Source organism: Ammospiza nelsoni, chromosome 10 (genome assembly GCF_027579445.1).
Source record: "Ammospiza nelsoni isolate bAmmNel1 chromosome 10, bAmmNel1.pri, whole genome shotgun sequence".
Classification (NCBI taxonomy): domain Eukaryota; kingdom Metazoa; phylum Chordata; class Aves; order Passeriformes; family Passerellidae; genus Ammospiza; species Ammospiza nelsoni.
Genome location: NC_080642.1, coordinates 26,107,407 through 26,133,096, shown reverse-complemented (window position 1 = coordinate 26,133,096; position 25,690 = coordinate 26,107,407). Strand labels below are relative to the sequence as shown.

The 25,690-nt window shown below is 52.2% G+C and overlaps 1 pseudogene; it reads left to right on the top strand.

Moving 5' to 3' along the window:
• LOC132077836 (zinc finger protein 208-like) overlaps positions 1–25,690 on the top strand; it is a 416,438-nt pseudogene that overhangs the window by 254,036 nt on the left and 136,712 nt on the right.

Sequence of the window (25,690 nt, the reverse complement as noted above, 5' to 3'; positions counted from 1 at the left end):
CCTAACAGTGCCTTCGAGGCGGGAAGAAATTCGTTTCTTCTGATAAGAGAGCAATAAATTCTTTTTCTCTTAAAGGTTTAGGTGTCCTGTGGCTGCTATCTTGCTGCAAGTCCTTTCTTTAAAAAAGTATCCTACATAGTATCATTTCTATGTTAACAATTTTTATTACCTAAAACTATATTTAACACGGTACTTAAGAGAATTAATACAGCATTACTTTCTAACACAACACATATAATATTCATTTTAATATTTGCAAAAAGCCAATCATAAAATACAGGCATTTTCACATTTACCATATGTATTTTGATGTATTGATGAGTAGTGCTGTATTAACAGTTTAATAATAAATGTAGTCTTGTAATTAAAAGGTAACTTTTGCAGTTAGAAGAACTATGTTAGTGGGGTTTTTTTAAAGAAAGGAATGAGGCACTCGCATCAGATAGCAGCCACAGGACACCTGAATCTTTCAGAGAAAAGAATTTATTGCTGTCTTATCAGAAGAAATGAACTTCTTCCCACCTCAAAGGGGCTGTTAGGATTACAGGGAAGAGGTTGATGATGGCCAGACAGAATCCTGTGTTTGAATGGAATTTATGCATCATGTATGAGGTGTATGAATATGCAATGGGTTGTTGTTTTTAAGGGTTAATCCTTTGCTAACGGGTGTCCTTTTTCGGGCTTGTGCTGCCCAGAAAAAGGTACCCAGACGTCCATAACTCTTTATATTTGTTGTCTCGTATTGTCCTAATTCAAATTGTCCAAATTATTATTACTCTAATTGTGTTAGTATTTGTAGAACTATTTTATTACTATTAAACTTTTAAAATTTTAAAAACAAGTGATTGGCATTTTTCTCAGGAGTTGAGTCCCAAATATATTTTGGTCGCTGAGAGAGGTATTTTTAATTCATTTGATGAGAGTATATTTTTGGATCTCTCAGGAATGCAAAGGGGAGCAGGCGAAGCGTTGAGTGCCTGGAGTGGAGGTATGCTGGGGAAAGGGGACCCTGGAACACCTGATATAAAATTTCAATGGTCAATCCAAATTTTACTTCTATACTTTTTATTTTAAAGCAAGCAAGCAGCGCTGGGTGGCCGGGGAGTCACTGCTCCATTCACAACACACACAGTTCAGTAAAGTATATATACTGTTTTTAAGCCTACAAAGCAGTTTCTAATGTGCTTGGTTAGTCCAAATGAGCAAATATCAATAAGCTGGGAGCAGTAATTTCATAATATTTCTAGGTGGCCATTGATTGGTATCCTTGTAGTTGTCTGGAGGGAGGCCTTGCACTGGTGTCTGCTACATGATTTTGTCAAGTGCATCAAGCTTTTTATTATACAGAAGCTTTTAATTGCTTTGTTGCAATATCTCTTAGCTTTACCCCAACTTCCTCTAATTTATTCTAAGCATCAGTCATCTTGCTACCTCATCTCTTTTGCTCTACTGTACTTCTTTGATTTTGATGCTTTTTTTGGCTGTTTGGTCAGAAAGTTTCAAAAGCTTTCTTTGTGTCTATTTTGGACACAGCAGATAGAAGCATTTGCTGATTCCATTGCCAATTGGCATGAATCACAAAAACAATTTCCACAGAATCAGGGGAGGGTGAGCCCTGGGACCCCCCAAAACCCCCTCAGCATGCCTGAGCAGGACCTGGGAGATGGGGGGATGCCCAGGACCCACAGGCCCCCCAGCAGCTCTGAGAAGAGGGACCCCCATAACCCCAAAGTGAGGACACTGGAAACAGGGAACTCCTGGGAGAGGTTTTTGGACTTCTTGATTTTTGGAGGTATTTCTGGCCACCAGACACCCGGTGACTTCTATAGATGGACTTGGCCAGTGGGACCATCAAAGGCAATGCACTCACATCTTGTTTTTTCCCCAAACCAGGATTTCCCATTCCCAAACCTCATCTGGATGGAGAAGGCTGTGAAGAAGAGGAAGATGCCCCAGGGCACTCCCCAGGTGAGGAGGAAGTCAGTGCCCCTTTCTCCCTCTCTCCTGCTCCATCTCCCAGCCCAGCACGGCCCCGGCTGCAGCACAGCCCCACTGCTGATGCTGTCCAGCCAGGGATGCACTGGGGGGATCTCCTTCCCCTTCCCTCTGGCACACAGGCAAATCCCATCCTCTCCTTGTCCTTCCTCCTCCAGACAAGGAGCTGAGGATGGAGAGCAGGGCAGACAAATCCCCATGGCAGAACCTCGTGGCAGAGGCCATTTTGAGCAGTTCTAGGGCGCAGGAATCCAACGGGGAGGAAAAGCCATGGAGATCCCTCAGGAGGAGGGGCTGCAAACCCAGGCCAGGGTGCTCCGAGGAGGAAAGACTCAGCCTGTGCCAGGAAGGCAGCCAGATCTGGCCAGATCTCTGAAGTGGTGGTCCATGAGCAGATTGACAATGGCAAGAAGCCCCACCAGTGCTTGGAATGTGGGAAGAGTTTTGGCAGGAGCAACCACCTGCTCATCCACCAGAGGACCCACACTGGGGAACGGGCCTATGAGTGTGGGCAATGTGGGAAGAGCTTCAAGTTCAGCTCCCACCTCATTGTCCACCAGAGGATCCACACCAATGAATGGCCTTATAAATGTGGAGAATGTGGGAAGGGCTTCAGGAGGAGCTCCAGCCTGAAACTCCACCAGATCATCCACACTGGGATACGACTCTTTGTATGTGGGGAATGTGGAAAGGGCTTCCGTGACAGATCCCGCCTGATCATCCACTAGACAATGCACACTAGGGAATGCCCCTACACGTGCTCAGAGTGTGGGAAGACCTTCATTGAGAACTCCAGCCTGATTCTGCACCAGAGGATCCACACTGGGGAGAGGCCCTACAAGTGCAGGTAATGTGGGAAAAGCTTTAGGCAGAGCTGCCATCTGAATGCCCACCAGAGGATCCACACTGGGGAGAGGCCCTACAAGTGCAGGGAATGTGGGAAAAGCTTTAGGCAGAGCTGCCATCTGAATGCCCACCAGAGGATCCACACTGGGGAGAGGCCCTACAAGTGCGGGGAATGTGGGAAAAGCTTCAGTCAGAGCACTAGGCTGATTCTGCACCAGAGGATCCACACTGGGGAGAGGCCCTACAAGTGTGAGGAAGGTGGGAAAAGCTTCAGGCAGAACTCCAGCCTGATTGCCCACCAGAGGATCCTCACTGGGGAGACACCCTATGAGTGTTCTGAGTGTGGGGAGAGGTTTCAGAGCTGATACCGTCTCCTCAAGCATCAGCAGATTCACACAGAATAGAGGCCCTTCTGCTGCCCTGACTGCAGGAAGGGCTTTAAGAAAAACTCTACCCTCGTCACCCACCAGCGGATCCACACTGGGGAGAGGCCCTGAACGTGTTCCAAGTGTGAGAAGAGCTTCTCCCAGAGCTCTACCGTGACTCAACACCAAGGGAGGCAACAGTAAGGGATGCCCTACAGCTGCCCTGTGTGCAGGAAGAGTGTTGCCTTGATTTTTTAAGATTTTTTGAGTCTTCTGATGTCTACATTCTTGTAGCAAACTTTCTCAAACACTTTCTGTAAATAACTTCTTGTTTTGCGTTCTTTCATAGAAGAAGAAAAATTTGATGGACTGTTAGTTTGTCCAGTGTCATTGGAGAGGTGGCACTTTCACCCTCCAATCCATGGTCACTTTTAGAAAACTATAAATGTTGGAGTCAGAAAATAAACTTCCCTTTTCTTTCCCTTGAGAGCAGCAGTGTGCACTCGTGTTGTTTTGTGTCCTACAGTGACAGGAAGAGCTTTGAGCGCTGCTTCAACTCCATCCCCCGTTGGGGACCCCCACTGGATGGTCCACAGTGACCCTCACTGTGCAGAGACTTGGTCATCCATGGTCCTGGTGATCCATGTTGGGAAGACACCTGGCTGGTGGTCTCCACATCTTCCTGGCTCCCCTTGGGCACTTGGACATGGCCAGAGAAAAATCCATTGGGATGCAAACAGACATCAGAATTTCACAGGGGACAGCATAGTTTTTTACTTTTGACACCAAAAAAGTCTCACCTTTTGCATCCTATCATTCTTCGGGTGGCATCCAGGAACTCCAAATGGTGTTGGAGGTCTTTTCCAACCTGAATCATTCCATGATTCTAATTCTCTCTGGCCCACCGGCATCTTCCACAGCCAAATGGTGATGGACTGGGGCAAAAAACCAGGATTTTGGAGACAATGGAGTGGAAACTCCTCTTAAAAAAGGTTGTTCCTACCCACCCAAGCACATGGATACTCAGCAGCAGGGACACATAAATGCTTTTATTTTGGCCTTTATTTTCTTTCATTTTTCATTATCCTTCACCCAACATTGGGGTAAATATAAAGTCATTTAACTAATACACGGATGGTGACATTGTGGGACCTGCGTGGGGATGTGGTGGGGATGGGGACAAGGACCTGGGTGGGGATATGGTGGGGATGGGGACAAGGATCTGGGTGGGGATGTGGTGGGGATGGGGACAAGGACATGGCTGTGGATGGCGATATTGGGCATGGGGGGTGTCACAGATAGAGATGGTGACATGGGGCTCTATGGCCATGGAGGAGGACATGGGGGACATGGCCATGGATGGCGACACAAGTGACCTAGAGACAAGTCCATGGGTTGACATGTCCATGCCATGGGGTGTCCCATGGCCAAGGACAACACATCCCCACCACCACCATGATACTGTCCCTTTCATGCTACCATTTATTCCCTGCTCCTCCCCACTGTCACCCCACTGTGAACCCAGCCAGGGAGAGGGGTGGCACTTGGGGACACTCCTGTCCCCACTCCAGCACATGCCTGGGGCCAGAGAAGCAGAGAAGGGGTTCAAGGATGATGGGGACCGTTCCTTGCTGTTCTCCGGACTGAACCTCAGAGGACTGAACACCTGGGGTGACACCAACACAGTCACACCGAGGGGACACAGCTGTCACCACCATGGTGACAGGGACACCTCAGAGGGTGGCCCTACCTCAGGCTTGGGCCAGAAGTCAGGATTGTGGTGGGTCCCGTAGATGCTCATCAGGCAGATGACCCCTGGTGGGATGGGAATGGCCACTTTAGGGACAGCAGATGAGGGTGGGTGGTGACACTGGGGACACCCTGGCCATGCCATACCCTTGGGGATGACACGGCCATCACACAGGGGGATGTCCTTGGTGCAGCGCCGGGACACAGCAGTGACAGGAGGGTGCAGCCGCAGGCTCTCCTTGATGCACATGGTGGTGAAGGGCAGCTGGGACAGGTCCTCCCTGGGGACAAGTGGGGTGGCACGTGTCCCCGAGCCACATGACCAGGGTGGCCCTGGGGACGTCTCACCATTCAATGTCTGCAGTGTCCTGGCCAGCCAGGAGCTCCTGGACCTCCTGGCAGCATCGCTCCTGGTGCTCAGGATGGCCGGCCAGGTTGTAGAAGAGCCATGCCAGGCCACTGGCCGTGGTGTCATGGCCTGTGGGGACACTGGGTGAGTGAGGGGACACTGAAGGGCCTCTTCCCCAATGGCACCTGGGAGCTCGTGCTCACCCTCAAACATGAAGGTGTCAGCCTCAGCCGCGATGTCCTCGTCCGACAGGGTGCGGCCATTCTCGTCCTGCAGGGGCAAGGTGAGCCACAGGCCACTGGGGCCACCAGTCTGTGGGCCACCTGGGGCCAAATCCCATCCATGGCCACCACCCTATGGCACCACAATCCCACTGGCCACCAGCTCTATGGTCAATACTGCCCACGGCCACCACTGTTCCCCTGTGGCCACCAGTCTATGCCCAAGCCCCCCATGGCCACCAGCATCCTACTGACCTCTATGGCAAATCCTTCCATGGCCACCACCACTCTTCTTGACCACTTCCATGTTCCATGGCCACCCCCCCAGCCCCACCTTGGTGAGCAGCAGGATGTACTTGCTGGGCCGTCTGCACCAGGGACAATGGGGGGACACTGTGGCCACCAGCATGGATGATAGCAGGACCATTGGGGCCACCAGAATGGCCAGCAGGGACAGTGATTGGAAAGGATGGCCAGTGGGAACCGTGGCAGAGCCAGCACAGCCACCAGGATGGCCAGCAGGTGTGGAGAGTATTATTAATAATTGGTTAGCTGAGAAAGGCCATGCTGACATAATGCCGCTGGTTAAGCTGAGAGAGGGAAGTCAGCAGTCAGTAAGCTGAAAGGAGAAGTCAGCAGTCGGTGACCAATGAGAGGCAAGGACAGAATGCCCTTGCCGCAACATGAGGATAGGGAAGAGAGATTCTTCCTGAGAATGTGTAGAAAGTATCAAAAGTATAACCATAAGAATGCAGAAGTAGGCGTAGTTGCTGATATGTAACTAACCAATCCTGAGCTCAACTTCTGCAGTATGTATGAAGCTCATTATGAACTGTATTTAACCTGCTGTACTGATCAATAAAATTGGGCCTGTGATGATCTAATTGATGTCCTGGTCTCCTTCCGTCGACAAGCAGGGACAGTGGTAGGGTCACCAGGGCCACCAGGATGGCCAGCAGGGACAATGGTAGGGTCACCAGGGCCACCAGGATGGTGTCATGATCCGCTCGTACAAGCAGGGGTCATGATGGTTCGTTAACTGATCTCAGAGTGCAGAAGCAACACGGAAGGGGATTTTAGTATCAATCAAAACAAATGCACCTTTTATTGAGTGCCCACAGCAGATGTGATAGGAGGATTAGAAAGGAGAATAAAGGACAGAGAGAAAGAGAGGGAGAGAGAAAGAGGGGAGGAATAGCTGCCAGTGGAGAGATGAAACCCTCATGGTCCAGCCAATAGATCCGTCTTGTCACGTCAGGGAGAATCTCAAAGTGTTGGTTCTATTATAGTCCTCCACCAAGGGGGGGAACAGGTAAGTCTATTGAAACCACCGAGAGGGAACAGGTAAGTTTACAGACAGTCCATGTTCTCAGCAGTGAGTGAGACCAATTGGTCCAGGGAACACACCTGCAGGCAACACTTGGCAAACATCTGGCTTCAGTCCAGCCAGCCTCCTGTGTTAGAGTTATCGGGGTCTCAGTCTCAGCCCTTGGGAGGGGGCTTCAGTCTCCGTCCATCACAGTGGTCGTGAGGCAGATGAGGGAAACTTCACACTGTCTCTTACAGATGATCATTGGGGACAGGTGACACTCACTCCTGGCAGTGGCTCTCGTGGCTGAAGATGCACTTCTGGAGCGTGTCCAGGGCGAGGAGGCTCAGGGGCTGCAGCACCTCCAACTCCACTGGCCCCCACCAGCTGCCACTGCTGCTGCCGCCCACTTATGGGGAAGGACTGGGTTGGGGAGGGAACAGGGAGGGGATCAGGGACAGGAGATAAATTTGGGGGTGGGACAAGGGTGGGAGAGGGGAGGAGTTGAAGAGAGGGTGTGGAACAGGGATGTGGTGATGAACAAGGGATGGGGTTGGGGTTTGGGTGCAGCTTTGAGTTTGGGATATGGGACAGTAAAGAATTTGGGTACAGGATGGGGCTCGGGGTGCAGGACGGAACTCAGGATGCAGCAGTGGGTGCAGGACAGAATTTTGGGTGCAGGACTGTCCTACAGTGATGTTATGATGGTTGTATCCCCATCCATGTGTTCTGTTTATGCTGGATATTATGTTCTGTGCCTTCAAGACTGGCTCTGAAGTTTTGTTTTGGTTTTGTTATCAGCCGCTCCCCCACGGCTGGCAGGGCACAGAGACAGGGCAGTACATGGTGCTGCTTTTGCTTTTTGCTTGGCTTTTTGCTTTGCTCTTGCTTTTGTTTCTGCTCATTAGTTAGTTTAGTTAAGCACTTCGAATTTTTCCCTGGACTGTTTTCCTTTCCCTTTTTTGGAACCACTCAAACCTGCTCCAGACTGGGACCTGGGAAACACCGAGAGTTTGCACCTTGTGGCTGCAGCAGCTGCCCCAGCACCAGAGGGACTGATAACAGAGCGACCACCCCAAGAGAGACTTTCTGAATTTGTCATCTTTTTCAGAGTGGTGAAAGAGTGTTGTCACCTGGTATTGTTCATTTTGTGTGCTGGGGGTGCTTTGCCTGTTAAATAAACAGGTTCTTTCCACTTCGCTCCAGGGAATCCTTCCCGACCCAGTTGGGGAGAGGGGCTGTGTGGGTTTGCTTTCTGGAGGGGCCCCTTTGGAGGTTTTCTCCCAAATTTGCCCTAAACCAGGACAAAATTTGGTGCCCAGTGTGTGGGGCTTGAGAGAGAGTGGAAAAACCCCTGGTCTGACTGCATTTTTGTTGCCATTACTCTGTGTTGGTATAAAGCAGTTAATGGCCATGCTTTTTGAATTCATAATGTCTCTTGGGGTGGAGGCTTGCATACATTTCTGGTCCCTAGGTGCAGAGGATCATTAACGGGACATCACACCATGATCAATATGATCAAGTGAAGCCAATTTATTACAAAAAGCAAGCCATATTTATACTGTTCTCTATTATTCACACCTCAAGCTAATACGTGATTGGTTAAATCCTTTTTACGCATGCATTTTGACATTTCAGTTAATTTTAGTTTGTCTTTCTTCTTCATGCATCTTGCTGCAGGTTTTCTTATCTGCCTTTGCATCCTGAACCTGAGCGTGTTCTTCTTCTTTTGTGTCCTTCAAGGGCACGGTGACCTTACTAAGTTTCTATGAAGGCTGGATTGTGCATATGTTGCATATGTCCATTGTCCTGCAAAAAACCCTCAGCACTCCTCCCAATGCTTTCTGGTCATTCAAGTGCCCTTCAGCTGACTGGTTTCATGCTTTGAGCTTCAGGGAATTGCCCAATCTTTCTGAAGCTCAAATAAATATCGTATTAGTCAACATCTGAATTGTGTTTGTATCTCACAGAATTACCTTTTCTTTTTTCTTTGTCTGAAACTGTTGCTGTACGGAAGTCTCTGGGGGATGGTGGACACGTCCGATGGTGCTGGGACATCCCAGTGCACTTGGACCTTGGCTCTGCACAGGAGAGCACTTCATCCCCTTTCTCTCTTTTCCTCCCTCTGGGCATGGAGGGAGCTCCTGACTTCAGTGTGCGACTCGTGTGTGCAAAGAGCAAATCTGGGCAGAACTGGGGCAGGGAGGGTTTGGGGAGACCTTGGGATCTGTGCTGGGCACAGAAGGTGTTTTCCATTGCTCTGAGGCTGTCTGCGGTGGAAAGTGGATTTAATATCCAGCAGAGGGATGACTTTTGCATTCGATGGAGCTGTGCTTTCCCTTGGCTTTGTTGGCTGACAAGAAATGAACATCCCTCTGTGTCTCGGGCAGCTCCTTCTCCAAGGAAAGCAGGTGGGAGTTGGAGCCAAGGAGCTGAAAGCTGCAGGTGCAGCCTGGGCTGGAGGGAGCTCGGATTTGCACAAGGCTGCTCTGAGTGCCCGGCCTTGGATTGGGGGAAATGGTGGGGTGGGGGCAGGGACAGAGTCTGATTGATTGTAATCCATGAAGGGTCTTGATTTTCATATCTATTCCAACTGCATGAGGAGGTACTTGGATTCAGTGTCAATTGAAGATTGCACATATCAATTTATTAACAGGGAAAAAAACCTAAACGGGACCTAAGAAATCTTTTCTCACTGTTTTTTAAAATAGAATATATTAAGTTTGAATGCACTTCTGAAATCTGCTCAATTAACCACACAATATTTAAAAACTGAAATCAAATTATCCCCAGAGGCTTGGCTTGTTAAAGTGTTCTAAATGTTAATGAGCCCTGGGACACTGAATTCCTGCACTGAAGAGCTGAAGGCTGAACAAGCCTCTGGAGTTGTAAAATTCAGCAGCAGCCTCCAAGGTGCTGAGGATGTCAGCAGCCCCCACTGAGGCCATCCCTGCCCAGAGACCGTGGGGGAATGGGCAGACAAGGAGAGCGTCCCTGGGGCTGGGGCAGCACAACTCAGAGGCACCAGCGGCTTCAGCTGGGAAATGGAGTGTGGAATGTGGCTGGGAGCTCAAAAGAACAAAACAGCCTTTACTGGGAACTTCAGAAAAATCAGAGGAACTTTGGCAAAAGGGTTAGTATGACATTCAATCAACAAAAACCAATTCTCAAAGCACTGACTTGGCCCATTCACCTTCGCAAACTCTTAGCGTGATCAATTTTAAGTTACTCAAATTTTACAAGAAGCGTGAATTAAAAAGAGAGAAAGACAAAAAAGATACAGAGAAGCACACACACAGCTACCAACTCCTGGATTCCAGCAGCGTTCAGATAGAAATTCCAAGAGGAGGTAGGGTCAAGATGTGTGCTTGCCTTGTGGTCAGCCTTTAATACCCCTTGGTCTCCCTGGTCCCTTCCCCCAGGTGGGACTTGGGCTCATTTGGTCCCTCAGGAGCTGGGCTGGGGGCTGCAGAGGTGGCTGTGGAGCATTGCCTGTGCTGTGCCAGGGACTGGCAGCCACTGCTGGGCTGGGATAGAGGCTCTGGGGGGATTGGGGTTCCAGGGCAGGGCAGGGCTGAGGTTCCAGGGCTGGGCAAGGCTGGACCTGCCCCTTCCTCCCCCACACACAAAATGTTTCTAGCCAACAATCTCCTCCAGTCTGTCACTACAGGGAATGCTGGAAGTGAAATCCCAATTGTGGCCATGGGCACCTGGCTGAGAAGGACAGTTCTTTTCCATAGGAAGGAAAGCACAGAGCCTCAGTGTTTGGAAGGCAGGTGAGAGTCTCACTAGGCAAGGCCAGCCAGACTTGTCAGGAATGGCAGATTTTTGTCTGGGAGCAGTCTTTGGATTTAGGGAATTCTGGAGGTGGAACCCAATCTCAGCCATGCATGCCTGGAGAAGTAGGACAGTTCTTTCTCATAGGGAGGAAAGCACAGAGCCTTCCTCAGTGTTTTGGGACAGACGGGAGGTGACTCTCCTGAAACCACTGCCTGCCACACTTGTCCTGGCAATATTCCTATGGGAAAAATTTGGAGTTGAAATCCCAGTTCTGGCCATGGGTATTTAGAAGAGATTGACAGTTCTTTTCCTAGCAAGGAAAGCACAGAGCCGCAGTGCTCCAGGAGCTGATGAGAGGCAGCGCTTGACATTCCAACATCAGCCAGAGCTGTCCGGTGGCCCCTGGGAGGCCAAGCCAGCCAGGCCTGTTCCATGTTGCCTCAGTTCCATGGGAGCCAATGGTCCCTTGCTTCCATGTGTCCCTGAGGTGCCATAATGCCCCCTTGGTGACACGAGGCCCTGAAGGGTCCCAATGGTCTCCGTGGTTCCATCAGGCCCCACAGAGCCATAATGGTCTCTGGGTTCCATGAAGCCCCGCTGTGTCACCAAGGCCCCTTGGTTCCATGGGCTCCAGTGGTGCCACAATGATCCCCTTGATTCCATGAGGTTCCCTAGTGTCACCACGGTGTCCTTGGACCCTCTGGGACTCTCAGTGTGTTCCCAGTCACCCCCAGTATGGTTACAGACCCTCCCAGTATATCCCAGTTGCCCTCAGCACACTCACAGTCATTCCCAGTCACATCCACTTGGCCCAGTAAGGTTCCACTTTCCACCAGTATGATCCCAGTCACTCCCAGTGAAGGGAGGGGACCGGGACAGACTGGGACAGGCTGGGATGGACTGGGACACCGGGATACACCAGGATAAACTGGGATACACTGGGATACACCGGGACACACTGGGACGAAGCTGGGAGCAACTGGGAGTAGCTAGGACCAAGCTGGAAGCAACTGGGATCATCATGGCATCAGAGTAGGATCATACTGGGAGGGACTGGGTCTGTGCTAGAGCCAACTGGGATCATACTGGGAGGAAATGGAACTATGCTGGGATAAATAGGATCATACTGGGAGCAACTGGCACCACACTGAGGGTGACTGGGATCCTTCTGGAATCATGCTGGAAGTGACTAGGAGCAGGCTGAGGGCAATTGGGACCATGGTGGAGCAACTGGGATATACAGGAAGTGACTGGAATCATGCTGGAGGTGACTGGGAGTGGCTGTGAGCAAATGGAATCATACTGGAAGCTACTGGGAGCAACTGGGAGTGAGTGGAAACACATTAGGGACAACTGGGATGTACTGGAAGAGACCAGGAATGACTGGAATCACAAAAGAACCATAAAGGAAGTTACTGGAATAATACTGGGAGTATCTGGGAGTGACTGGAATCCTACTGGGAGTGTCTGGAATCCTACTGGGTGATTTGGAGTGACTGGGACCATACTGGGGGCAAACGGCACCGTACTGAGAGTGACTGGGTTCATCCTGGAATCATACTGGGAAGGACTGGAACCATACTGGGAGTGCCTGGAACTATAGTAGGGGTGAATGGAAACACCTGGGATCATACTGGGATCATGTTGGGAGTGACTGGGATGATACTGGGAACATCCTGAGTGTAGCTGGAAGTGACTGGGACCATCCTGGGGGTGACTGGGAGCCACAGGGCCCATGCTGGGAGTGACCTGGGGGGAACTGGCCCAGCTGGGGCTCAGGGTTGTTCTCCCCCAGGGCTGCCCTGGCTCCTGCTGCTGTCCCTGGCCCCACAGAGCCGAGGGACAGGGGACAGCTGAGGGACAGGAGACAGGGGCAGGGATGTGGATAGGTAGAAGGGAGTTCCAGGGGGTCCTTGAGCCCAGGAAAGGGGAGTCCAGGGTTTCCCAAAAAGGGGGGACCAGGGTGGGGACACTCGGGATGTTCAGGAAGGGGCAGTTCAGGGGGTCTCTGGTTTTGCACAAAGCTGGGGCTGGGGGCTGGGAAAGGCAGGAATGGGGGTCCAAGGCATTCCAGGGCATCCCAGGGTCAAGCCAATGGCCAGTCTGGAGGCTGGGAGCCATGGGATGGCCAGGAAAAGGGGAGCAGGGGGTCCTCATGTCCAGAAATGGGGTGTGAAAAATGCATGTATTTTATGATTGGCTTTTCGCAAATATTAAAATGAATATTATATGTGTTGTGTTAGAAAATAATGCTGTATTAATTTTCTTCAGTACTGTGTTAAATATAGTTTTAGGTTACAAAAATTGTTAAAATAGAAACGATGCTATGTAAGATGCTTTGTTTAACAGAAAGGACTTGCAGCAAGGTAGCAGCCACAGGACACCTAGATCTTTCAGAGAAAAAGAATTTATGGCCTTCTTATTGGAAGAAACAAACTTCTTCCCACCTTGGAGGCGCTATTAGGATTAGAGGGAAGAAGTTGACACTGATCAGACAGAATCCTGTGTTTGAATGGAATTTATGCATCATGTATGAAGTGTATGAATATGCAACGGGCTATTGTTCTTAAGGGTTAATCCTTTGTTACCGGGGATCCTTTTTCGGGCCCATGATGCCCAGAAAAAGGTACCCGGACATCCGTAACTCTTTGTTTTTCTTGTCTCATATTGTCTTAATTCAATTTGTCCAAATTGTTATTACTCTAATTGTGTTACTATATAACCATCTTATTGCTATTAAACTTTAAAAATTTTAAAAACAAGTGATTGGCGTTTTTCACAATTTGGTAGCAGAGGATGGTTGCTAACACCTCGCTGCCGGTGCTTTAGGAGAGTCAGAGTGGGGAAGGCGCGCCCTGCCCTCTTTGGCAGCCTCGCTCTGCTTCCCCTGAAGTGACGGACAGACGCAGGTTACGACCTGTGGACAAAAGGAGACAATAAAACAAATAAAAGGGAAAAAGGCTCCCTACAACCGCGGTAATTAGCCCCTAAGACTAGTAGTGCGCACGAATAACCCGGGAAGGAAAAAGGATTGATAAGTATTTCTCGGGGGGGCAGGCATGGGGGGATGAATGTGTGTGAATGAGGGAGGGCTGGTTGTCCCAGACCTGCACAGTGAGTGCGGAGTCTCCCATGCTGTGTTTCCATATTTTTGCGAGAAAAGCGGCCAGTAAAGAGACGAAGCAATTGATAAGAGAGTGAAAGAATCCCCCGGGGTAGCTGGGACTGGGTCTCAGGGAGGGGTTGGACCCCTCGGAGGTGGGGAGCAAGGCTTCGTAGCCCAATCCACTAGGAAACAGGACAGGAGGGGCCCCTAAAACCTGCTGGGTTGAGGGATTTATATTCCAAGAGCATCCAAGAGCAGGGTTGAGCAGAATTCTGTCGGACTGAGGATATGCCCAAGAACACTCAGGGTGGGACAACACAGCTAGATTGAGGGATGAAAATTTTGCCTAACAAGATCCAGGGTTGAACAACACAGCCGGATTGAGGGATAAAAAATTGCCCAAGAACATCCAGGGTTGGACAACACAGCAAAACAAATTAAATGCCCAAGAGCATCTGTAGTTGTACCACACCTCTGGGTTGAGGGACAGAAAATGCCCAAGAGCATCTGGGGTTGAACAACACAGCTGGATTGAGGGAAAAATACCCAAGAGCATCTGGGGTTGGACAACACGACAGGACTGAAGGAAAATTACCCGAGAGCATCTGGGGTTGGACAACACGGCAGGATTGAGGGAAAACTTGCCCAAGAGCATTTGCGTTTGGATAACACAGCTGGGTTGAGGGATATCCAATAGCACCGGGACTGGCCAGTAACACCTAAACTTGTAATAGGTGATGTGAAGGTAAAAGGTACCTTATTGCTGTTTTGTGGTGTGTGAGAGTGAGACACCCACAGAGTCAGCCTCAACTTCCCGGGCGGGTGGGAAGGGGGAGGCAGCGGAAAGAGGAGTGAGTGACCTGCACACCAGGCTGTAGCTCCCGGCTGGGTGGGGGCTTCTGGGCTGAAGAGGAGTGAGTGACCTGCGAACCAGGCTAGCGTTCCCTGGGCGTGTGAGGGGCCGTAGCTGAAGAGTGTGAAAGACACGCAGACAGCCTCACAGGGGAACGGACACCAGAGGCAGCCAGAGTCAGGGCCCTTCTAGGGGGCCTGGTGACACTGAGACCTGGAGGTAACCCCCAAAGCGAAAGAGGGGGCCACAAGGACCTGTGATTTTCTAGCAATAAGGATCCACTTTGTGTCTTGAGAGTGTGAAGGAATGTGTGAAAGTGAATGAGAAATAAAAGTGAGTGAATGGAGACGAATGAAAGTATAGGTAATGTCGATTGTGCATTTTAAGCCTTACCATATCTCCTTGGAGGGAGGTGGATTGTATTGAAAAGCAGTGTGAGAAAAAGGGGTTTTGGGTGTAAGTAGCTGAAAGAAAAGTGGTATTTAAGTTGTTAGTAAAAAGTGAAAAACGGAAGCAGGGGACGAATAGATAGAATATTGAAAAATGAGACAGAAATCCAGTAATGTGAATACAGGAAAAGAAAAACAGGAAAAAAATTACCAACAGAATTACCCCAAGATAGCACTTTGGGAGTTATGTTAACAAACAGAAATACAACTCCTTGCAAAATACAGGGTATGCAGAAGTTGATGAGAAAAAACATGCAAACTTGTGAATTATATACTTAAAAAGAGCATTAGAAAATTTAACACAAAAGAAAGGAGTTATATATTGATTCAAGGCATGCCTTTAGAGTAGCACATACCTTAAGAAAAATTTAAAAAGGGAGATTACTTAATTAAAGAAGAAAAAGATTAGTACATGAGAAACTTATTTTCGAGGTTTTAGAGGCATTAAAACTACCTAAGGGAGATAGCAATACTACATATTAAAGGACACCAAAAGGTAAAGACCCAGAAATAAGAAGAAATAATTTGGCAGATCAGGAAGCTAAAGATGCAGCAGAAAATAGAGCTGAAAGAGTTAATATTTACTCCAAATTAAGAAAAATTGGAAATTCCAAAGTTTAGAGAAGCAAAAAAAGGGAATTAAAACAAGATAGGTGGCGAACAATATGAATCGGGGAAATTGAAACACCTTGATGGAAGACAATTAGATAATAAAACGCTCACTAGGGAATAATAGAGGACATGTATCAAAAAAAGCCCGGTGGGATACTCAGGCTTTGTGTGTTCATTTTTTTAAAGAACTATGGGTGCACTGAGACTTTTAGAGTAGAAAAACAAGTACCTGAAACATGTATAATTTGCCAAAAGATAAATAAAAGGGTGATAAGAAAAACAATATGAGAAGGTCGTGAGTTAGCTCGTCGACCATTTCCAAGTATCCAAGCAGAAGTTTAGATTTGTTAAGCTCTGGATTTATTTGTAAAAACCGTTTAATCCAGAAGAAAAAGAGTATACCACATGCTGGGGAGGTGGGAGGCTGTAATAAAATAACACTTTTGAAAGGCAATAAAAGTATAGAGCTGAGAACAAATTACCTCATCCATTCCCGTTCGTTCCCCCACTCGTTCGCACCAGCCCTCCCAGCCCCTGTCTCCCATGGTGCCCCCTCCCCAAAGAGCTCCGAGGGCCGCCTGAAGTGTCTGCTGTTCCACCGGCCGGTGCCCCCTGATCCAGGACGGCCCCACTGAGCCTGGGGGGTTCTGGGGGCATTTGTGGGGATTTCGGGGTTTTGAGAGGGGTTTTGGGGATTTCAGAGTGGCTTTTTAGAGCATTAGGGGATTTTGTTGGGAGTTTGGGGAGAATTATTGGGGTTTTTGGAGGAGAATTATTGGGTTTTGGGATGGTTACGTGATTTTGGGGGGGTTTTGTTGATTTGGGGTGTTTTGTTGGGGTTTTGGGGTTTTCTTGGGGGGGAATTTATTGAAATTTTTGGGATTTTTTTTTTAATTTGCGTGAGTTCCACTGGGATTTTTAGAGATTCTCTGGGGTTTTTGAGGGTTTTTTTATACTTATTGGGGATTTTGTGGCATTTTAGTGGAATTCTAGGGGGGCTTTGAGGCATTCCCTGGGTGTGGGGACAGGCTCAGAGGCACCAAAATCTCCTTAAAAGCCCCAAAAGTCCCAATAAAGCCCACTGAATCCCAATTAAATCTCTCAAAACTCCATTAAAACACCCTAGAATCCCAATAAAAGCCCAAAAATCTCTTGAAATCCTAATCATCCCAAAAATCCTGATTAAACTCTGCAAATCCCCCAAAAATGTCCCCAAAACCATAAAATGTCCCACAAAATCTTCCCCCAAGATCCAAAGAAATTCTGGCAACACCCAAAAAATCCCACCAAAAGTCCCAAAAAACCCCAAATCCCCAGTGAATCCCACTGAATGCCCCCACAATGCCAATAAAATGCCCACAGAGTCTCCTGAAAATCCCAATAAAACCTCCAGAATTTCTGAGAATCCCAAAAAATCCTAACAAAATCCCAGTAAAACCCCCAAAATTCAAAAACAGCCACAAAAATTTCAATAAACCCCCAAACACTTCCAGAAAAACTCCCCCTCAAAATGCCAATAAAGCCCCCCAAAATCCAAACCCCCCAAAATCCACAAAACCAGCCACTCCCAGTCAATCCCAGTATGATTCCAGTCGCTCTCAACGAGATCCCAGTGTAACCCAGTATGGATTCAGCTGCTCTCACTGTGATCCCAGTGTGATCCCAGCTGCTCCCAGCATAATTCCAGATGTGCCCAGTTCCTCCCATTATGATCCCAGTTGTTCCAAGATTAGTCCCAGTCCCTCCCAGCAGGGTCCCAGTCATGCCCAGTTGCCTCCAGGGTAGATTCAGTTTCCCCCAGCATCGTGCCAGTTACTCCCAGCGTGATCCCAGCTGTTCCCAGTGTGGTTCCAGTCCCCCCAGTATGGTTAGAGACACTCCCAGTATGTTTTAGTTACCTCAGAATGATCCCAGTCTTCCCCAGTCACTCCCAGTTTCCTCTAGCACAATCCCAGTTTCTATCTGTTGCTCAAAGGGTGGTCCCAGTTGCTCCCAGTATGATCCCAGTTGTAGTCTCAGTCCTCTCAGCATGGTTCCAGTACCTTCCAGCCGATCCCAGTTGCTCCCAGTGTGTCACATTTTCCTCCCAACACGGGCCCAGTAGCTCCCAGTAACCCCCAGTCAGGTTCCATTCACACCCAGTATAATCCCAGTATGAGTGTAGCCAGTCCCAGTATGACCCAAATCACTTGCAGTCTAATCCCAGTTGCTCCCAGTCACTCCCAGTCTGATGCCAGTGCCCCCAGTGTGATCCCAGTTGCTCCCAGCATGGACGCAGCTGTTCCCAATGTGCTTCCATCACTCCCTGTTGTTACAGACACTCCCAGTATGGTCCCAGTTGAACCCAGTTGCCCCTGCTCTAGTCCCAGTTACTCCCCATACGGTCCCAGTCCCTCCCAGCATGGTCCCACTCACTCCCAGTTGCCCCCAGCATGGTCCCAGTTGTTCCCAGTGTGGTTCCAGTCCCCCCAGTATGGTTACAGACACTCCCAGTATATCCCAGTAGTACCCAGCATGTCTGTAGTCATTTCCAGGCACTGCCAGTGGCCCCAGTAAGGTGTTAGTTATCCCAATATGATCCCCCAGTCATGCCCAGTATATCCCAGTTGCCTCCAGCATGCATCCAGTCCTTCCCAGTTTCTCCAGTTTGCTTGCAGCATCGTCCCAGTTTCTCTCAGTTGCTCCCAGTAGCCCAAAGTGTGATCCCAGTTGCTCCCTTTCAGCCACAATATGATCCCAGTAAGCTCCAGTTTGATCCCAGTCACATGCCAGCCCTCCCAGTGTGGTCCCAGTGTAATCCCAGTTGCTTCCAGTCTCTCCCAGTAAGGTCCCAGCTGCCTCCAGCATGGTTCCAGTTGCTTCCTGGATCAACCCAGTCAGTCCCAGTATGATGCCATTTGCTGCCAGCATGCTCCCAGTCAGGCCCAGTATGGGGGATGATGTGCAGGGTGTGTTCCCAGTCACTTTCAGTTACTCCCAGTATTAGTCCAGTCCCTCCCAGTATGATCCAAAGATGATCCCAGTGTGCTCCCAGTCCCTGCCAGTATGAACCAGTTGTGCTCCACATGGTTCCAGTTGCTCTCTTTCACCCTCACTTTCCTTCCCGTCACTCCCAGTATCTCCCAGTGTACCCCAGTTCCCTCCAGCATCTTTCCAGTTCTTTCCAGTATGATCCCATTTGTTTACAAGCACTCAGAGTCAGCCTCAGTGTAGTGGCACTCACTGCCAGTATGATCCCAGTCACCTCCAGCATGATCCCAGTTGAAGTTCAGCAGTTTCCAATCACCTGCAGCATGCACCCAGTCACTCCCACTTCCTCCCAGTTGCTCCTATCATGTCCCCACTTGCTCACAGCTACTCCCAGTCATCCTCAGTATAATCCCAGTCACTCCCAGTGTATCCCATTTGCCGCTAACATGGTCTCAATTGCTCCCCGCAGGCTCCTGCTCACTCCCAGTATGATCCCAGTGTCCATCAGTGCGATCACACGCTGGCCTGCAATGGCAGTACGATCCGAGTATGATGTCAGTACAAACACAGTACAATCCCAGCCACTCCCAGTATGTTCCCAGTATAATATCAACACAAACCCAGTACAATCCCAGTACGATCCTAGTATGATGTCAGTACAAACTCAGTACAGCTCAAGTCACTCCCAGTACGATCCCAGTCCAGCCCAGTCCCTGGCAGTGCTGCCTCTGCTGGGATCCCCCAGCCCTGTGTGCGTTCCCCCCCGGCGGATGTGCCGAGAGGAGCCCCAAGGGCTGGCAGTGGCCAGGCAGGGTCCCCAGCAAGGCCCCCAGTTTGCCCAGTTTGCCTCTCCTTTGGCCCGGGCCGGGCTCCCCCCGCCCGCAGCGGCTGGGAGCAGCCGAGAGCCCTGCGCTGCCCATCCCGACCTGTCCCCGCTCCTGCCACGGGCTGCGAGGGCTGCGGGAACGGGGCACCGAAGGTGTGGCTGCTGCTGGGGGAGGAGGAGGAGGGAGGGAAGGGCAGGGTTGGAGGGGGAGAAGGAGGCGGGGTTAGGGGGGAAGAGGGATGGAAGAGGAGAGGGAGGAAGAGGAGGGACAAAGGAGCATCGAGGAAAGGAGAAAGAAGCACTCAGTCGTGCCTTCCTTGAATTCTCAGCCCCCACCCGTGGGATCATCGCCCCTCACAAAGCGCAGGCGAGCGGCGATTGGGGGGGGGGGGAGCTCAGCCCAGATATCCCGGGGGGTCCCTGGGTTGGGTTTTTGGGGGGATGTTTGGAGAATGAAGCAGTCCAAGGCTGAGCAGAAAAGGCCCCTCGGGGGGACATCGAGGGGTGCCGGTGGCGGCTGCCGGCAGAGGTAGCCTGGAGGAGCAGAGCCCTGTGTCCCCCAGGAGCCCAAAGTGGGGAGCCCAGAGAGGGGGCACCTGCGGGATGGGGGGCGATGCTCTTGGGTTCCAGAGTTCAGGCAGCGCTGGAGCCGCATGATTCCGGCCGTCCTGTGCTCCCGCCGCTTCCTGCTGCCGCTCCGCCTCTTCCTCCCTCCTCCTCGTCCAGTCCCGGAGCCCTCGCAGCCGGCGTGAGGAGCGGGGATGGAGCCGGGTCAGGTCGGAACGGGGCGAGGGGTGGGGGGATGGCAGCAGTGGGAGTGACTGGGCTGTACTGGGATCATCCTGAGAGCAGCTCGCGGGTGACTGAGTTCTACTGGGACCATACTGGGATCACACTGGGAGTGAGGAGGAGCGGCACGATAGCTCTAGCGCTGGGGGCGCTCCTGGGGCCCGGGGGGCGGCGAGAGCTGAGGGGGATCCCCAGTACCGGGACGCTCTGATCGCCCATCCCGGAGCACCGGGGGTTCCTGAACCCCCATTCCTGGGCACCGGGATCCCCTCGAGTCCCCATTCCCGGGCATGGGATCCACCCTGCACCCCCTGATCCAGCACCAGCAACCCCCGCACCCCCATTCCTGGGCATGGGATCCACCCTGCACCCCCTGATCCGGCACCAACAACCCCCGCACCCCCATTCCTGGGCAGGGGATCCACCCTGCACCCCCTGATCCGGCACCAACAACGCCCGCACCCCCATTCCTGGGCAGGGGATCCACTCTGCACCCCCTGATCCGGCACCAACAACCCCCGCACCCCCATTCCTGGGCAGGGGATCCACCCTGCACCCCCTGATCCGGCACCAACAACGCCCGCACCCCCATTCCCGGGCATGGGATCCACCCCGCACCCCCTTCCCGGCCATCTCGCCTCTCCCAGCCCCTAGAGCCCCCTTTTCCTTCCCGCAGAGACCCCCTGGACCCCAGTTCCTGCCTTTCCCAGCCCCCAGCCCCTCCTTTCCTTAACACCGAGGACACCTGGGACCCTTATTCCCGGCCATCCCGGGTTTTCCCACCTTTTGCTGGGAATGGGGACACCGGGGATCCTTGGAGCTCCCTTTCCTGCATGCAGGAACCCCCTTAGCCCAGCCCGTGCCCCCTCTACCCACCGCAGCCTCCCCTTTTCTCAGTCCTGGAACCCCCAAACCCCATTCCCTGCTTGCCCAGCTCTCCCTTTGGTTCCCCCGTGCCCCCCAGCCCCCAAATCTCGGTGTCCCCCCAGTTCTCCTGTCCCTGCGTTCTCTGCCCGTGGCGCTGTCGGAGCCCGGCCCGGGCTTCCCCCAGTTGGTGTCCATGGGGTCCCTGGCTGGGATCCCCTTCCAGCGGGATCTCGGCACAGCCAGAGCCGGCACCACGAGCGGCACTGGCACGGGGCCACCGGGGAGCTGCCGCTGCTGCAGCTGCATCCTGCCATTCCCAGTTGCTCCCAGTTCCTCAGTGGCTGCGCATTCGGCTCCCAGCATACGCCTGGCAGCTCCCAGCACCCCCCAGACAGGGACTAATCACACCCCCTACAATCCCAGTCCGATTGTAGCTACTCCCAGTATGATCCCAGTAACTCCCAGTATGATCCCAGTCAGTCCCAGTATGATCCCAGTTACTCCCAGTATGATCCCGGTCACTTGCAGTGTAACTCCACTCACTCCCAGTCGGATGCCAGTGGCCCCCAGTATGATCCCAGCTGCTCCCTGTCAATGCCAGCATGACCCCAGGAGCCTCCAATATAATCCCAGTGATTCCCAGTCTCTCCCAGTATATCCCAGTCCTCCCCAGCATGCTTCCAGTCACTCTCAGTTCCCCTCAGTTGCTTTCAGCATGATTCCAGTTGCTCACAGCCATTCCCAGTTAATCCCTGTATGACTCCAGTCATCCTCAGTGTGATCCCAGTCTCACCCAGCATGGATCCAACTGCTCCCACTGTCAAACCAGTATGATCCCAGTTGCTGCCAGAGTAGTTCCACTTGTTCCCAGTTCCTCGCAGCATGGTCCCAGTTGTCCCTAGAATAGTCCCAGTCCCTCTCACCGAGGTCCAACTCACTCCCAGTTGCCCCCAGCATGGTCCCAGCTGTTCCCTGTGTGCTTCCAGTCCCCCCAGTATGGTCACAGACAGTCTCAGCATATCCCAGTTGGCCTGGTACAGTTCTAGTTAGATCAGAATGATCCCAGTCTTTTCCAGTTCCTCCCAGTTGCCTCCAGCATGATCCCAGTTTCTGGCAGTTGCCCAAAGTGTGATCCCAGTGGCTCCCAGGATGACCCCAGCAGGAGCAGTAGTCACTCCCAGTATGGTTCCACTCACTTCTTGGATGATCCCAGTCACTCCCAGTATGATGCCAGTGGCCCCCATTATGATCCCAGTTGCTCCCTGTCAATGCCAGGATTACCCCAGGAGCCTCCAGTATGATCCCAGTGATTCCCAGTCTCCCCCAGTATATCCCAGTCAGCCCCAGCATGCTCCCAGTCACTCCCAGTTCCCCCCAGTTGCTTTCAGCATGATTCCAGTTGCTCACAGCCACTCCCAGTCACTCCCAGTATGGTTCCAGTCACCCCCAGTATGACCCCAGTCAGTCCCAGATACTCCCAGCGTTATTGCAGTCATGCTCAGAGTGACTCCCTGGCACTCCCAGTGTGGGCCCAGTTGCTCCCAGTCACTTCCAGTATGGTTCTAGTCAGAACCAGCACCTTCCCAGTCACTCCCAGTATGATCCCAGCCATTTCCCATAGGATCCCAGCATGGGCACAGCTGCTCCCATGATCATCCAGTGTGGCTCCAGTTGCTGCCATTTACCCCCTTTGTGGTTTCAGTGTATCCCAGTTGCTCCCAGCATGTTCCCAGTCATTCCCAGCTGCCCTGAGTTGCTTCCAGCCTGATGCCAGTTGCTCAGGAGGAGCTGGAGGAGGAGGAGGAGGAAGGGAAGGGCAGGGATGGAGGGGGTGGCGGGATTAGGGGGGAGGAAGGATGGAAGAGGAGAGGGAGGAAGAGGAGGGACAAAGGAGAATCAAGGAAAGAAGAAAACCACGCGGTCATTCCTCCCCTGAATTCGCAGCCCCCACCTGTGGGATCATCACCCCCCCCTCACCATCGAGCAGGTGAGCGGGGAGGGGGAGGGAGCTCAGCCCAGATATCCCGGGGGGTCCCTGGGTTGGGTTTTTGGGGGGATGTTTGGAGAATGAAGCAGTCCAAGGCTGAGCAGAAAAGGCCCCTCGGGGGGACATCGGGGGGTGCCAGTGGCGGTGCCGGCAGAGGCAGCCTGGAGGAGCAGAGCCCTGTGTCCCCCAGGAGCCCAAAGTGGGGAGCCCAGAGAGGGGGAACGCCGCCATTGGCGGGAGCCTCAAGAGCCTGGAGAGGGGCAGGGGGGACTCCTTGGAGCCGCTGCAGCCCAGAGCAGAGAATGAGGGGAGAAGGGAGCCCAGGAGCTCAAACAGCCCCGGCATCCCGAAATGGGGAGAGCGAAGAGGGGGGAGCTTTTGGCATTGCTGGGACTGCCAGCAGCCTGAGCAGGGCAGGCACCGAGGAGAATGGGGGCCCCCAATCCAAGCGTGACCCCAGCAGCTGGGACAGGGGGAACCCCCAAACACCAAAGAGGAGGGACCAGGCACAGGAAACTCCTGGGAGGCTTTTCCAGGGCTGAATCTTGGTGTTTGGGAGGTTTTTATGCCACCCAGATTGCCAGTGACTCCTAGAGATGGACTTGGGCAGAGGGACCTTCAAACTCAATGTGCTCATCCCTTGTTTTCCCCAAACCAGGATTTCCCATTCCCAACCCTTGGGAGGCTGCAAGGCAGAGGAATATGCCCCAGGACACTGATGCAGGTGAGGAGGAAGTCAGTGCCCTTTTCCCCTCTGTGCTGCTCCATCTCCTAGCCCAGCATGGCCCCGGCTGCAGCTCAGCCCTGGCGGGATCTCCTTGCCCTTGCCTGTGGTATGGAGGCAAATCCCATCCTGTCCTTGTCCTTCCTCCCCCAGAGCAGGAGCTGAGCATGGAGAGCAGGGAGGACAAATGCCCGCGGCAGAACCTGGTGGAAGAGGCCGTTTTGAGCGGCTCCACAGCGCAGGAATCCAACACGGAGGAAAAGCCCTGGAGATGCCGCACGAGGAAGGGCTGCAAACGCAGCTGGTGGGGATCTGAGGGGGAAAGAGCCAACCTGGGCCGCGAAGGCGGCCAGAGATGGAGCCAGAGCTCGGAGCTGGTGCTCCATGAGCAGCTCCATGATGGGGAGAAGCCCCAGAAACGTGTGCAGTGTGGGAAGAGGTTCCGGATGAGCTCCAACCTGATCAAGCACCAGAGGACCCACACTGGGGAACGGCCCTACGATTGTGATCAATGCAGGAAAAGATTTAAGACCAGCTCCCATCTCCTCCAGCACCAGCGCACGCACATGGAGGAGATGCCCTTCCACTGCCCCGACTGTGGGAAGGGATTCAGGCACAAGTCCCATCTTGTCATGCACCAACAAACCCATACTGGGGAGAGGCCCCATAAGTGTGAGGAATGTGGGAAGAGCTTCAGCCGGAGCTCCAGCGTGATCCGGCACCAGGTAATCCACACCGGGGAGAGGCCCTATGAGTGTGAGGAATGTGGGAAGAGCTTCAGCTTGAGATCCCAGCTGATGAGGCACCAGGTGGTCCACACTGGGGAGAGGCCCTACGAGTGTGAGGAATGTGGGAAGAGCTTCAGCTGGAGCTTCACCCTGATCAGGCACCAGAGGACCCACACTGGGGAAAGGCCCTATGAGTGTGAGGAGTGTGAGAAGAGGTTTAGCTTGAGATCCGAGCTGAATCAGCATCAGAGGACCCACACTGGGGAACGGCCCTACGAGTGCGATCAGTGCAGGAAGAGATTTAAGTCCAGGTCTGATCTCCTCCAGCACCAGCGCACGCACACAGAGGAGAGGCCCTTCCGCTGCCCCGACTGTGGGCAGGGCTTCAGGCACAATTCCCATCTTGTCATGCACCGACAAATCCATAGTGGGGAGAGGCCCCACGAGTGTGAGGAATGTGGGAAGAGCTTCAGTCGGAGCTCAACCCTGATCAGGCACCAGAGGACCCACACTGGGGAACGGCCCTACGAGTGTGGGGAGTGTGGGAAGAGGTTCAGACAGAGCGCCAGCCTGATTCAGCACCGGAACATCCACACTGGAAAACGGTCGCACAGGTGTGGGAAATGTGGAAAGAGCTTCAGGCTGCATTCCCAGCTGATCCGCCACCAAAAGATCCACACAGGGGAGAGGCCCTACGAGTGTGATAAATGCAGGAAGAGGTTTAAGACCAGCACCTATCTCCTCAAGCACTATTGGATTCACAGAGAGGAGAGGCCCTTCCAATGCCCCGACTGCGGGAAGGGATTCAAGCACAACTGCACCCTCATCACCCACCGGCGCATCACACTGGGGAGAGGCCCTACAAGTGTGAGGAGTGTGGGAAGAGCTTCTCACAGCGCTCTCACTTGAACAAGCACCAACGGAGCCACCGGTAAGGGAAGCCCTGCGAGTGCCCCGAGTGCGGGAGGAGCTTCGTGCGCTGCTCCAGCTCCATCCCCCACTGGAGGAGGCACTTTGGGCACAGCCCTGGTCACTCACATTCCTGTGATCCATGTTGGGAACACACCTGGCTGCTTCTCCTTTACGTTTGGCCTGAATTTTCCTCTGCTTCATCTTCATCTCTTAAAAGCAGCCAAACAGGGTTAAATGAATGAAATTGATCAAA